The sequence below is a fragment of the Sus scrofa genome, chromosome 14 (assembly GCF_054392235.1).
Source record: "Sus scrofa isolate SSC_HxYL_T2T_F1_AM1 chromosome 14, Sscrofa_HxYL_maternal_Yorkshire_Landrace_v2.0, whole genome shotgun sequence".
In the NCBI taxonomy this organism is placed as follows: domain Eukaryota; kingdom Metazoa; phylum Chordata; class Mammalia; order Artiodactyla; family Suidae; genus Sus; species Sus scrofa.
Genome location: NC_139396.1, coordinates 62,583,251 through 62,594,494, shown reverse-complemented (window position 1 = coordinate 62,594,494; position 11,244 = coordinate 62,583,251). Strand labels below are relative to the sequence as shown.

Below are 11,244 nucleotides of genomic sequence, written 5' to 3'. Positions count from 1 at the left end.
CATCAGTCTCACTTCGCATTAGTGCTCCCGAAACAGTGCTCCTTAGGGGTCCCAAAGGATGACCAGACCCGCCTGGGTTCGCCAGCTCCCAGCTTGCTTGTGCCCTAGAATTGGCGGCTCCACCTCCTTGAGATTAACTGAGGCCACATCAGCCAACACCCAGCAGAGTGAGACACCCAGGAAGTGGTCCCCACAGCATCCCCTTCTGCCCCTCGCCACCCTCTCCCTCATCAGCTACCGCAGCATCACCCATTCCTCTGATAGCGATTAGGCTCCTGCCATGCACCAGGCCTGTGCCAGCCCCCAACCCAAGCTGCAGCGAAGCTGAGAGTCATCTATCCTGTGGCAAAAACTGACAGAGCATTTCCTGCGAGCTGGACTCTGGGGACCCGGCAGTGACAAGACAGCGCTGGACTTCACTCCTCTGGGGTCCATGGGTCTCGGGGAGATGAACTCAAAGCAGAAGTTTCCAGAGTTTGGGGTGCTGTGGCAGGGAGTGACCCAGAGGGCTGCAGACAGGGCCCCTGATATCAGTTGGCCACACCCTCCCCAAAGGGAGCCCCTCCTGTACCCTCAGCCTGGGGCCGGGGAAGCTGCCCTTAGATGGGGTGGGTGCTTGGTGTGCAGAGCTGGTAGGTGGGTCCACACAGCCCTAAGCCCTGTGCCTGGTGGGGCCCAGGAAGGCTGGACGACTCTGGTGCCTCCACCTCCACTCACCTCCCAGATCTACCCCAGCCCCCCAAACACCTCACCTCCCGCCAGGCCCCCAGGCCGCCTGCCTGCCTGCCTGCCTGCCGCCCCCTGGCCACTCCCTGGCCCAGGTCAGCCGCCAGTCCCTGCTCTATTCATCAAGGGCATGACAGCTAAAATTCATTTGAAGATGAAGAAAGTGCCCGCTAATCCGTTCTGCAAGACATTGATAGACTAGCAGCTCAGGGAGAATTGCACAGCAGTAATGAAATTAGGCTAAAACTGCTGGCGGATTGCAGATAATTGCCCTTGTCTGTCACTAGGAATAACATCTCCCAAATCCAACACAAGGATTGTTCAACTTGCAGGAATTCCTTTCCTTCTTTTTCTCTTTCTTTCTTTCTTCATTTTTTTTTAAAGAGAGGCAGGAGAAGCAAAACCAATGGGGGCTTGGGATCTTTGTCTGGGCAACAGCCTGGGGGAAAGGAGTGGGCATCACCCTGGAGACTGCCTCCTCTGCCCTAGAGGCTGCCAGGAGCCCCAGCTGCTGCCAGAGGGACAAGGGGGCGGGAGGAGGGAGCCGAAGCATGGTCCTGGGACATTCTTCCATGGCCCCTTGGGGGTCCCAGCCTGAGCCTTGGTTTCTCCTCAGTGTCCCCCAGCATGGTCCGGCTGGCAAGGCTCTGGGTGGAAATTGAGGAGTAGAGAATCTTAGGGAACTACAGCTATAGCAGCAATGGCTCTGGATCCTAGTGGGACAGAAGAGGTTGGAAGAGGGCATGGGACATGTACGGAAGTTGCCTTTGAATTATGTTGAGATAAATCCAACCCTTCGTGTAAGAGAATGGACCATGGGAGATGGAGACCACTAATGTCCCCAAACCATTCTCTGGTGCCATCATGAGGGTCTAGACTCCTGGAAAGGAAAGTTCTGAGAAGGGACAGTTTATGGACTCGTGAGTTTCCCTGGGTTGTTGGCATGACCAGCACACAGCTGGCACTTAGTTCACACTGATGTCATGGAATGTTCAATGTCAGCCACAGCCCCTGTGAATGTCAGCAGGATGTCTTTTCACGTGTTAGCAGCAGAGACTGTTTGATGTCAGTGTCGCTGGATGATGTCATAGGACATTGGAATGTCAAAACCATGCTATGTTCAAATGTCAGTCGCCTGGAAAGCGTGAATGTTCCTCTCACAGGAGGTTGGAGCGTCAGTTAACGTCGTGGATCCTTAGCATGTGAATATCATTGACTCATAGAATTTGAGAGCTGTAAGGAGTCTCAGGGATCGAGCCAAACTCTTCACTTGACATATGAAGAAACCATGGCCCAGAGAGGTTAAGTGACTCGCCAAAGGTCACACAGCAAGAAGGACCTCAAATGTAAGTTTCATCAAGGTCACAGTTTTGTCTGCGTCGGCCCTCAGAGAACGTGTCAGCCCTTCTTCTCCTCCAAGCCCCACCCATCCCAGGCCCCCCCAGGGTGCTGGTCCCTGGTGCTCAGCTCTTGGGCATATATCCATGTTCTGGGATTCAGAGCAGGATCTCCCAGGATCCGCTGGCCTGCTAACCACTGTTAGCCTATCAGGGGCTTATTATGTCTGAGGAAGGTGCTGGGAGACAGGGGAGGCTGGAAGGGAGAGAATGGCTGGACAGGAGGTTCAGAGGAGGGAGACATGATTCTGCTGCAGGCTTATGTTCAGGAAGAACCTGACTTTGGACAGGATCTGGAAAGAGCCAGCAGGTGTCCATCAGTAGCTTCACTTAGAGTTAGGAATGGGGCGGAGCTGGGTTTGGGGAGGGAGAACACTCTCCCCTCAAAGGCGGGGGCATCGGCCCCTGATGATGGGGACAGGGACAGAGGCACCTGATGATGGACAGCAGCTCCTCAAGGTCTGTTAGCCCATCAGACTTCATCCACATCTTCCAGCGCCCCTGGCAGCCCTGGTATCATCACACTGCATCAGTGGTTCTCAAAGTGTGTTCCATGGACCTTTGAGGACACTTTTCAGGGGACCTGTGAGATCAAGACCATTTTCAAAATAATCCTAAGTCCTTATTTTCCTTTTTCACTGCGTTGATGGTATAAAAGTTATGGATACGTAAAACCCACTGGCCTCATAGCATGAATCACTGCAGTGACACCAGTCTGGAATAGGGACCATTGTATTCTTGTTTTTTTGTTTTTGTTTTTGTTTTTTTTTTTGTCTTCTTAGGGCCGCACAGTAGCATATGGACGTTCCCAGGCTAGGGATCCAATCGGAGCTGTAGCCACTGGCTTACGCCACAGCCACAGCAACGCCAGATCCGAGCTGAATCTGCAACCTACACCACAGCTCACGACAACTCCAGAGCCTTAACCCACTGAGCAAGGCCAGGGATTGGACCTGTGTCCTCATGGATGCCAGTCAGATTCATTTCCACTGAGCCACAATGGGAACTCCCAGGGACCATTGCATTCTTGATGCCAAACACTCTCTCGGTCAAAAATTTAAAAGCTGGTTTCACTTAAGAATGTTCTGGATGAAAAGTAAAATTATTAATTTTTTTAAAAAATCTCAGCTTCTGGAGTTCCCTGGTGGCTCAGTGGGTTAAGGATCTGGTGTTGTCACTGCTGTGGCTCAGGTCGCTGCTGTGGCACGGGTTCAATCTCTGGCCGGGGAACTTCCACATTCCGAAGGTATGGCAAAAACAAAAACAAAAAAAACAAACAAAAAAACCTCAACTTCTAGTACACATCTTTTAAATACTCTGTGACAAAACAAGAAGCACCCTGGAACGGCCCTTCCCGTTACCATCAGTTGCTCCAGGAAAGCACCATGTGACCTGAGCTACAAGCCATGCTAGCCATTTTTTTCACAGAGTATCATTTTCCCTGGAAATTTTTACTCAGAGACAAAACCATAGCCTCACAGGCTTGGCAATTTGGCAGATATTTTCTCGAAAATGTTTAAAGTCACCTGTCAACTGGCAGTATTTGTAACCGATGATAAAATTTGACTTTCAAGAAAAACTTTGAATTTTGGAGAACTTGTACCTGCCACCCTGGCTTTGACAGCTTCCTGCTGAAAGACGTTCCTGAAGAGCTGGGTGGTAATAGCGAATGTGACTTCTTTTTTTTTTTTTTTTTTTTTTTTTTTTTTATATTGTACCATGAAATATGTCAACATTCAGAAGAGCTACATACCTCAGTAAACCAGTATCTTCCCCATGACCAATGCAAGGTGTTTCAAAATGAGTAAAGGATCCATTCAAAGCGTAAAACAGATCAGGGGGTTTCATTTAACAGAGCATTGGAGTTCATGGATGTGGCTTTGGAGCCAGATGGCAGCTAACCTTTCACAAACCACCACAGAAGGCTTTTTAGTTTAGTATCAAAGAAGACTATCCATAATGATCTGAGAAGGCGATGACGAACTTCCCTTTTCTAGCTCCGTATCTGGGCCAGGTCAGATATTTTTCACACGCTTCCACCAAAACTACATGGTGCAGCAGATTGAAATGCAGAGGCAGGTGGGGGAACCCAGCTGTGTTGATAGACCAGATGTTAAAGAGATTTGCCAAACTGTGAAACAATGAATGAACCTCTCCATTTTCCAGATGCAGAAACTGAGGCTCAGAAGGCCCCAGACCAAATCCCTTTCCCTGTCTGCCCCCCCCCATCACCCCATCTGGTCGCCGACCTCTGAGAATCCACTGGCCCAGGGTTTTCTCATGGCTCCTGCCCAGGCATCTGGGAGGCAGAGTGGCACAGAGCCAGGCCCTGCCTCCCCCACCAGCCTGCTTCTCACCCTGCTGCCCACAGTGGGCGGGGGCCAGGCCCGGGCAGCCAGCAGCTGGCCCCACGTCCCTCGGGCTGGCAAGGAGGTGACCAGGGCTGTTTGCGGTAATGGATTGCGGGCGGGTGGCGGCTGGGTGAAGGAGTGCGCCGGCCGCGGCCCGTAATGCCTCACGAGCCAGCTCTGGCACGGGTAATTTACTGCTGCCGACAATAACATATTTCACTTCCCGTCGCCCCGATGAAGATTAGTTGTGTTTGAAAGTGGCTGAGTACACAGTCAATTCCGCTTAAACGTTTACAGTCAACTGAGCACAGATAATGCCCCCTCTGAACATGTGTCTGGGCCTCCTGTGGCTTGGGGAGGGGCTCGGAACGGGGCAGGGGGTCCCCACCCCAGGAAGGGGCTGCAGCTGCACAGAGGGAGGGATTCAGGAGCCGGGGACTAGGCGGAGGTCTGTGGCTTCCTTTGGCCCCACTTTTCAGATTGTCTTTTAAAATCGTCCTTTCAGAGTTCCCGTTCTGGCTCAATGGTAACGGAACCTGACTAGGATCCAAGAGGATGCGGGCTTGATCCCTGGCCCCACTCAGTGGGTTAAGAATCCGGCATTGTCATGAGCTGTGGTGTAGGTCGCAGACACGGCTCAGATCCCACGTTGCTGTGGCTGTGGCTGTGGTGTAGGCCAACAGCTGCAGCTCTGATTCGACCCCTAGCCTGGGAACTTCCATATGCAGAGGGGAGCAGCCCTAAAGAAGACAAAAAATAAAATAAAATGAAGTAAAATACCCCATTCAGCAAACACTTCCCCAGGCCTAGCCAAGGACTTCGGTGTAGATGGGTATGGGGAGAATTTAAAGCCATGATTACATTTCATCCGGACAACATCCCTGGAAGGCAGGTTTCCAAAAGACTGGAAACTATGGCACAGAGAGGCTCATGAGTTTTCCGGATGTCACACAGCCAGTACCAAATGGGGCTATGATTTGAACCCAGGCCTGCTGGAGTTTCTGAGTCTTGAGGTGTTCCTAGATTGGACCTAGATTCTACTCCCCGAGCCCTGGGTTGGGCAGCATTGTCTGCCTGGGGCTCCCAGTCGAGCTATAGACTTGCATCCTCTGTGCACCCATGTGGGAGGTGGGACTCTCATAGCAGGGCTGGGGTGTGTGAGCCTGATGGGGTTTGAAGCTGGACAGAGTCCCAGGTCCAGAACGTCACTTGCTGGGAGGGGAAGTTTCCTCTGACAGGCAGGCTTCTGGCGATCTTCAGGAGGGGAGTGGTTTGAGGGTCGGGAGCACCTCTTGCCAGGCCTGCATGATACATGCATAAGGGTCTAGATTGGGTACAAATGGTGGTCCTATCCCCAGCCCACTGAGTCTTCTCTTCCCGTCATGGGCCGTGTCCAGAACAGGAGGGGCCTCACTCACACACATGGGAACACCAGCCTGCGGGGTCCACACCAACCTCCCAGACACTTCCTGGCCTGGGCATGCTCACATTGGTGGCAGATTTGTCCTGGGAGGATGGACCTCCGATGGACCTGGGAAGAGGCCCTCCAGACCTTGGAAGGAGGCTCAGGGCTGTCAAGGAAGGGGACTCTGGGAAGGCGGCTTCCAGAGCATGGTCCACGCTGGTAGATACATGACCCTGTGGGAAGGGGTGTGATCAGAGATACAGCACCCTGTGGGAAGGGGCGTGGTCAGCCCTCTAGGACACAGGTGGCCCCCATCCAAGGTGATGCTGCTACCCAGTCAGCCTCACTTGCAGGAGTGAGTGGGTGGCCTGGGTTCCTCCCCTCCACACCGCTCCCCGCCCCAGGCCAGCCCCCAATTTCCCGAGGGGCTTCCGTGCCTGGTGATCCCACAGGCCCCGCATCCAAGGGCTGCCGTGGAGAACCAGAGGCTGGCGTGCCTCACCCGAAGCTGGGCCTTCCACAGCCACAACCACACTGTAAGTAAAGGCCTTTATTGAGTGCCTGCCATGTGCCAGCCCTCTGCCGTCCTCCTCTGAGCATTATTTCACCCAAGCTTCTCAGTATCCTAGGGGGTGGCGGTTCCCTCTCCCTTCTCAGGGGAGGAGGGGAGGGGGGAACCACAGAAGGGGGTGGGGCCAGGGTTCACACCTGGTCTGCATGCCTATGGGAGGGCCTGGCCTCTCTGCCCCCGCAGTGAGATCAAGAATGCAACTGTGGGAGTTCCCGTCGTTGCTCAGTGGTTAGCAAATCCGACTAGGAACCATGAGGTTGTGGGTTCGATCCCTGGCCTTGCTCAGTGGGTTAAGGATCCGGCGTTGCCGTGAGCTGTGGTGTAGTTTGCAGATGCGGCTCGGATCCCGAGTTGCTGTGGCTCTGGTATAGGCCGGCATCTACAGGTCCGATTAGACCCCTAACCTGGGAACCTCCATATGCCACAGGAGCGGCCCTAGAAAAGGCAAAAAGACACACACACACAAAAAAAAGGCAACTGTGTGTGTGTATGGCCACTCCTGTTGCTGTATGACAGTTGGGGTGTGTTCCATACTGTGTGTGATATTGTGTCTGGTAAGCTATGGCTGTGAATGCCGTGGGCACTGGGTCTACTGGGGTGACACTGTCCCAGTTCCACTGTTTTTCCATGTCTCTGGGCCATGATCATGTGACCCTAAGTTGTTTATATGACACCCTCTATCCATGTCTCATGACACTTTCAGGTGACCTTGTCATGCCCAGGTGCTGCTGTCCCCTGTAAGGGGCTGTATCAGGATAGTTCTCAGACCCAGGAGCCCGTGCTGGGCACTGAGTGCTGGCAGAGCTTGCTGGCTGCTGGCCCCATCTCTGCAGCCCCAACCACCCTGCCCATATACCTGGCCATGCCTGGACTTTGGGGCCTGAGCCCCCAGGTTGGGGAAGCAGCCACAAAGACTGCAGTCCTCAGCCACACTGACCAGGGTGCCTGCCCCTGGGCTGGGCTGATCCCATGTCGTCTTATCGTCTCTCCACACCAAGGGGCATCTCTCACCAGTTACTCTGTCCTCAGCGGTGTCAGTGGTAGAGCCCGGCATCCCAGGCCAGACACCATCCCAGCCATGTCTGATACCTCTGTGGGGCTCCCAGGACCCTCCCCCCATCGCATCCACTTATCAAGCTCCAAAGAGCTGAGCCTGTTCCAAGCACTGGGGATTCAATCAATTCCCTGCCCTTGGGAGTTCCCGTCATGGCTCAGTGGTAACAAACCCAACTAGGATCCATGAGGATGTGGGTTCGATCCCTGGCCTTGCTCAGTGAGTTAAGAATCCACCATTGCCATGAGCTGTGGTGTAGGTCGCAGATGTACCTCAGATCCAGTGTTGCTCTGGCTGTGGCATAGGCCAGCGGATGCAGGTCCAATTCGATCCCTAGCCGGGGAACTATATGTTACTGGTGCAGGCCTAAAAAACAAAAACCAAAAAAATTCCCTGCCCTCACCAAGCACAGTGAATAGATGTGCTCAGGCCGGGAGCATCCCCATCAGACAACCCTTGGATGCTGAGCCCTGAGGCTTAGCTCCTGCCCCCAAGGTGCCCACAGCCCAGCTGAACCCTCCCAAATTGGAGGATAAGGAACTTGGGATGGGATCTTTGAGCCTGACCGATGTCCCCTCACAGTGTGACCTTAGATGTTTAACTTCTCTGGCCTGAGACATGAGATGATGTAAGAAAGGGCTTGAGGTGGAGTTCCCATCATGGCTCAGTGGTTAACGAATCTGACTAGGAACCATGACGTTGCGGGATCGATCCCTGGCCTTGCTCAGTGGATTAAGCATCGGTGTTGCTGTGAGCTGTGGTATAGTTTGCAGACGTGGCTCGGATCTGGCGTTGCTGTGGCTCTGGCGTAGTCCGGTGGCCACAGCTCCGATTGGACGTCTAGCCTGGGAATCTCCATATTTCGTGGGAGCAACCCTAGAAAAGACAAAAAAAAAAAAAAGAAAGAGCTTGAGGTTTTGGAAGGGCAGCAGAAATAGCCGTCTGCCTTGCATGGCACAGAGCTCTGTGGTGGTCAGGGGGCTGCTGCTGCCACCACCAATGGTGACAGAAATGGCAACTTTGGTCTCCTAGCTTGGGCCCTGGGCCAAGCTCTTTGTGTGTTGCATCTCCTCGGAGGCAGGCCCTCTGTTATTTTCACTTTGCAGGTACGGAAACAGGTTCAGAGAGGGCAAATGACTTGCTCAAGGCCACACAGCAAGAGATTAAGAGACTTAGAGCAAATCTATACTCAGAACAACCCCTATGTCCCGTACTGTTTTCTCCAGTGTGGATGGGGTGTGGCGGGAGGGATGATCCCTCTTAGATGGGGAACAGAGGCTCAGAGAGGGGATGTAATGTGTTGGGGAGTCCAGACCCCCAAGCCAGTGCTCTCTCCCACCCCTCCCCAATCTCTCTACCATCCTGAGTGCAAATCACCATGGTGGGGTCAGGGAGGCTGGGCTGGCAAAGAGAGAGAGACTGTCAGAGACAAAGGGCCACTGTGGCCACACAATGGTGACAGCCCCAGCCAGATAACAGGCACTGGGGTTCAGGAGCAGCTCAGAGCCCACCTGCAGCTTCCTTCAGACAATGGGAAGCTTGTGCTTCCCAGGGGTGGGGCACAATAGCACCCTGTGTTTGGGGGCCTGCCTCTCCCTGCACCACTCTGGGGACGAGAGATGGCCCTAGAAGCCACTGCCTGGCCTAGGAACAAGGGACAGGGGGCCGGTGAGCTCACACGTGGTGGTGGGAGAGAGGGAGCAGGCAGCCCATCCACATGGTGGGATTTGGAAGGTCTCGCATTCCGGGCTCACACCCCCAAGGATGAGTGGCCTCTCACTGTGCCTGAAAGTCTATAACTAGCTCTCCATTCCCTTGCCTCTGGGCAAGCGACTTTAAACATCTCAGAGCTTCCATTTCTCCATCTGTAAAATGAAGATGATAGATTTTACTTGGCACAGATGCTGTTAGAATTAGATGAGGGAGACACAGTGAATGACACATAGTAATGGCTTAAGATGTGTCAGTTCCTTTTCATGATGGGTGGAAGGACAGATGGGTGGGTGGATGGATAGATGTGTGGATGGGTAGATGGGTGGATGGATGGACACAGGAAATGAGATGAGTGGAAGGATGGATAGGTGACTCTCAGATGCGGGTCTAGGTAGCAGGTAGATGGAGAAACAGCAGACAGTAGGAGGGAAGATGGCTGGGGAATTCATCCAGGAGGAAGAAAGATTCAGATAAGCAGAGAGGAGGGTTCTGTGTGTTCCTCCAGGGCAGGCAAGGTGCACTTCCCAGCTCTGAATCCCCATCTCCTGGCCCAGACCCTCATGCAGAGCAAGGGCCCAGAGATTCCCTCTCCCTGGATTTCAGGTCCATGCTGATCAAGTCCCCAGGGGGGGCCCATCCTTCACCAGATCCTTCCAGTGAACAGGATGGGGATTCCTGTCCCTCTCTATCCTCGGAGGAGGTGGCAAAGGCAGGAGACTTGGGGTCAGGTGGCCCTGGGTCCGAGTTCCAGCTTCACCTTCTATTTGCTGTGTGTCTTTAGGCCCATTCCTTCCCCTCTCTGAGATTCTGCTTCCTCTCCTCCATACACTAGGCACTCTCATCCTGACCTGCCTGGCATGGTGCGTAGCAGGAGGGATGGTGGAGATAGAAGCTCCCAGCACACAGCAGGTACACAGGATCAAGTCTGGCCGAGGCTTAGGGCTGGGAAGGAGTGGATGGCAGTGAGGAGGCTCAGGACCCAGAACCTTGGCTGGGCCTGACCTGTTGCCTCCTGAACCCGAAGAGCCCCCTGACTCCTGTCCTCTTGCCCCCTGAAACCAGAAGGAGCTGAGGGTACATTTCATAATTTAAAGAGAATGAGCAAGAGACTCTCAAACCACATCCGCCTTTTAATGGAATTACTGAAAAGGGCTTTTTAATTAAAAACAAGAAGTTGGGGACAGGTTCATATCCATAATTCAGGGCCTGGCGCTGTGGCCGCCCATGGTTTCATTCCCCTCTATTTATGTCTTACTCTCGGCATGATCTATATTGTTAAAATCCTGCATGAAAAATGGGCCCGGCTTTTCAGGTGGAGCTGTAAATATTTACCCTGCCTAACACGGGTCCCCCTGTCGCAGGCAGCTTAGGGGCTTTTAAATGCAGCTTAAGACATCCCGAGATGTCTCATTAAAATTTAGTCTCGCCTAAATTTTCCATCTGCTGTGATTAACACTCACAGGGCATGGGAGAGACAGCTGGGAGGGGGACAGAGAAGTCGAAGGGAGAGCGGGTTAGGGGATCCCGGCTGTGTGGGCCTGACACCCTCCTACCATGGGGTCACAGGACAGGGGAAGTGGCTGGGAGCTGGTTCCGCCTCTGGGAAGGGGCTACTCAGGGCTGTCCTGTGGGCTGCTCCATCTCCACCCTCCCAGCCCCCTCCTCACAGAGCCAGGGGTCCCAGTGAGTCTCTCTCACCCCCGCCTCCCTCCCTTTCTTCCTTTGAGTATTCTGCGCATGCTCCCTTAAGCCTCTGGGCCTTCACACCTGCTGTTCCCACTGCCTGGAATACTGGGTGTGGAGAGGCCCTGGAGATGCGGTGCTGACTGTCCCGTGGTGCCGTCCCTGCCAGCAGGAGATGGGGTGGAAGAGCCAGGCTTGATGGCACCAACTATGTGGCCCCGGGAGGGAGGTGTCATTACAGCCCCTATTTTGCAAATGAGAACACTGAGGCCTCAGGAAGCAAAGTCACTTGCAGAAGTCACAGGCCCAGCCTCCAATCTGCTGGATGAAGTCCCATCCCTCAG

General features: G+C 53.7%; 1 long non-coding RNA gene across 2 annotated transcripts in view; it reads left to right on the top strand.

Annotated features, from left to right (window-relative positions):
* Positions 1-1,889: 1,889 nt before the first annotated feature.
* Positions 1,890-11,244, top strand: part of LOC110256742 (uncharacterized) — a 78,779-nt gene continuing 69,424 nt past the window's right edge. The window contains exons 1-2 of one of the 2 annotated variants that reach the window (XR_014826964.1): positions 8,509-8,610; positions 10,050-10,126. This is a non-coding gene — a long non-coding RNA (uncharacterized LOC110256742). Of the gene's footprint in view, positions 2,073-8,508; positions 8,611-10,049; positions 10,127-11,244 lie in introns of those variants that run through there. The other variant, XR_014826965.1, reaches the window with a different exon arrangement.